The sequence below is a fragment of the Propithecus coquereli genome, unplaced genomic scaffold (assembly GCF_000956105.1).
Source record: "Propithecus coquereli isolate 6110/MARCELLA unplaced genomic scaffold, Pcoq_1.0 Scaffold67, whole genome shotgun sequence".
Taxonomy (NCBI): Eukaryota; Metazoa; Chordata; class Mammalia; order Primates; family Indriidae; genus Propithecus; species Propithecus coquereli.
The window spans coordinates 7799747-7804106 of NW_012152729.1; positions in this window are offsets into that span (position 1 = coordinate 7799747).

Consider the following 4360-nt stretch of genomic DNA (forward strand, 5'->3'; position numbering starts at 1 on the left):
TATCTCAAAAAAAAAAAAAAAAAAAAATTGTGAAGATTTGAAATCTTGTTAGAGATTGTATATCATAGAGCAAAAGCCAGGAATGTGCAATGTATTTTATATGTAACAGTTTATTATCCTAATGGTCGAATTTAAAATATTTAAAAAAAAATCATAACTATAACTAGGCTGGGCATAGTGACTCATGCCTGCAACAGTAGCATTTTGGGAAGCCCAAGCAGGAGGATCACTTGAGGCCAGGAATTTGAGACCAGCCTGGGCAACATAGGGAGATCCCTGTATCTATATAAAAACAAATTAACCACCATAGTGATGAGAACCTGTAGTACCAGCTACTTGGGAGGCTGAGGCAGGAGGATTGCTTGAATTCATGAGTTTGAGGTGAGCTATGATGACACCACTGCATTCTAGCTTAGGTAACTGACCAAGACCCTGTCTCAATAAAAAAAAAAGGATAACTAAATTAAACACAAATAAACCTATATAATGAAGTTTCATTTGCAGTTTCATAGAGACTAGAAATTATGTATACTTATAGGGACTTAATAAATACTTATTAATTTGTGGAAAGCAGTATATAAATTAAGATAGAGAATATTATGTTTTTCATATCAAAAAGCAAAGACATACTGTAGGGTTTATGACAAATATAAATTAGTTCAAAAGATAAAAGGACATGCTACCTCAATGTAGCTTACAAAAGAGTTGAAATAACATTAATACAGCAAAGTGGTTAAGAACATGATTTGTAAATATGTGCAGACAAAACTCACTTTGAATTTGGGCTTTGCCAGTTACTTCCTGTGTTACCATGGACATATTTATTAATCCCTCTAGGCTCAAGTGTTCTTAGTATCTGAAATAGGGTCCTGGCCTCATATCCTGAAGATTAAATAAGTTTATTGGTGTAAATGCTTTGTATAGAACCAAACACTGAAATACAATTGCTATTATTATTACTGTTAAAAAGAAAGTGTTCATAAATAGAAAAAAGTCCAAGAGAGTAATACATCTTTAATTATCTATACATTATAATTAAAATAATGATTATTAAAAGCACATCAATACATAAAACTATCCATAAATCTTAAACAAAAGGCTAAATAATGTAGTTTTTGTAATCACTCTTTTTCCTCTTCTTTCTCTCTCAATCACTTTCCAATATCTATTTACGATATGTATTTAATATTATCTTATTTTTATAATATGTATTGAATATCAGTATACATTTTCTTTTGTACGTTTTTAATGAAAATGTTTACTACCTTCTAAGTAATATTTTATATATATTATTGATTATAGAATATCAAAATCATGTTTATGTAGTTCCACTTAACTTGCACGTCATGTTAGACAAAACAATAAAAAAATGATGTTGAAAAATTTTTCAGAGCGTAAAAACTCCACAAAATTATTCTATTCTGAATCAGAGGTGAACTTATTATTTTTCTAGCCATGTAAATTCAGCGGCACATCTATCAAACAGTTTTCAACAAATTTTCGTCTCAGAATAAAAGAATGAAGCTGATTTGGAAATATCTAGGAGTTTAAACAGGAAGCTTTAGCTTACAATTGCATGCTTCACATTTTAGAGGTCATTTCAACTAGAATTCATGAAACAGTACAAATAATTACATTTTCAATGTTAGAGTTGGTGCCTTTGGAAATAAAAATAATTGCACAACTGAAAAGATATCTTTAACTCAAATAGTCCAATTAAACCAATTTAATTGGTATATGGTAGAATTTAAATTATTTTCATGTTTTTGATAAGTCATAACCTGCTAAACATCACCATGCAAATTCTATGATAGTCTGCATTAATAATTCATTATTTCCTTCCTTCCTTCCTTCCTTCCTTCCTTCCTTCCTTCCTTTCTTTCTCTTTCTTTCTTTTTATTTTCTTACTTTTTTTTTACTTTAAGAAGTATAGTGATGTCAAACAACTGTAAAAGAAGATGAAATCTGAGCCTATAACTTTCCACAGCAGATGAGATGGTACATGAAGTGTCTCCTGACTATGCCCTCAACCGTGATGTTTGATGAATATGGATTAGCAATTAAGCATGGCTACACTCAAAGCTAAAATAAATTACAGGAATAAATTCAGAGCGGATGGTGTGGTGTGCTATCCGTTATTGATCAGCTTTCAGAAAAGGACTTCAAAACTACTTTCAACTTTATGTGGCTAGAGATATTTCTTGAACCAGTATTTTGTCCAATTATACAGAAGCTGTCATTAAAGATGTTGGGAAATTGCATAGGAAGCAATTAGTCTGGGATTGATTCCAGAAGAATCACATTTATTTGGAAACTCAAAAAAAGTAAAATAAAATCCAGTTCCAATCTACCTAGAACATAATTTTATTAATAGCTCCATCATTGCTCTTATCTATCTACATTGTCATTTTCATTCACTCATCAATTAATTTTTACTGGACCATTAACTCCTTGAGAATAGATGATATATTTTGAATCTCTACGCATCCTATATGTGGCATACAGTAGGGGATAAACGAATGTTTGTTAAATTGAATAATGGATCTGAAATTCTCAGAAACTTTGAAAAACAGAGATTTGATATTTCTCAATAATCATATAGATTAAGATTTTCCAGGTAAGGAATCTTATGTGTAAAAGTATTTCCAAGCTGTAAAGCAGAGAAGAAAAACCAGCCCTTTGCTTTTCTCAGATGTTTCTCATACAAAATTGGAAGCTAAATTAAATTTTGGATATTGTTAATATCAACCCCTCTTTAGGCAGAAAAAATAAACTAAATCAGTTTTAATTGTTTTACTCAAGAAGATAGAGCTAGTTAATTATATATATACACACATATATATGTATATAATTTGTATATATGTGTGTGTGTGTATATATATATGTATATAATCCTAATAGGCTCAAAATATAAATGTTCATACTGATACCAGACAGCAGAAATCTAACAGAATATAGTGAAATTAAAGTCCCAGGTTGTCTCTCACAAAATGAGGAAAGAATGAAGGATTGTGTTTTTTTTTCTAAATTTATTATTATTTCTTATTTCGTTAGAATAAGGGTGTACAAGGGGTACAAGTGTTTTCTGTTACATGGATGAAATTTATACTGCTGAAGTCAAGGTTTTTAGTGTACTTGTCACCAGAAAAGTGTACATTGTACCTGATAGGTTGTTTGTTAAATTCTTTAACCCCCTCCCTACCTTGTCCCTTCTTAGTTTCCAATGTTCATTAGACCACTTTATGACCATATGTACCCTCAATTTAGCTACCACTTTTAAGTTAGAACATGTGGTATTTGTTTTTCCATTCCTGAGATATGTCACTTAGAATAATGGCTCCATCCAATATTTTGCAAAAGACATTATTTCATTCATTTCTTTTTAAGACTGAGTAGTACCCCTGGTGTGTGTGTGTGTGTATGTTATATATATAATATATACATATCCCTCACATTTATATCACATATATATGTATATCACATATATATCACATATACACACATATATGCACATATATATCATATATATGTATATCACATTTATTTCACATATGCATACACATATATATATCTCACATTTTCTTTATTCACTCATCAGTTGATGGGCACTTAGACTGATTCCACATCTTTGCAATTGTGAAATGTGCTGTGACAAACATTCAGGTACAGGTATCTTTTTGATATAATGACTTCTTTTCCTTTGGGTAGATATCCAGAAATGGGATCATGGGATTGAATAGTAAGTAGGTCTACTTTTAGTTGGTTGAGAAATCTCCACAGTGTTTTACGTAAGCTTGTACTAATTTACATTCCCACCAGCAGTGTATAAGCATTTCCTTTTTACTGCATCCACACCAGAGAAGGAACATAACTCAAAAAAGTCATATATGACAAACGCACAGCCGACATGATGCTGAATACAGAAATGTAGAAAGCATCCCTCCTAAGAACTGGAACAAGACAAGTAGGCCACTGTAACCACTTCTAATCAGCACAGTATTGGAAGTCCTAGCCAGAGCAATCAGGCAAGAGAAAGAAATAAAGGGTATCCAAATCCGAAAACCGGAGGTCAAATTATCTGTGTGTGGATGATATGATCTTATATCTAGAAAATCCTAAAGACTCCTCCAAAAGACTCCTGGAATTGATAAATAAATTCAGTAATATCTCTGGTAACAAAATTAATGTACACAAATAAGTAGCATTTCTATACTCTAATAGGTCAAGCTGAAAGTCTGATCAAGATCTTAATACCATTTACAATAGCCATAAATAAATAAATAATATACCTAGGAATATACTTAACCAAGGAGTTGAAAGATATCTACAGGGAGAAACACAAAACTCTGATGAAAGAAAT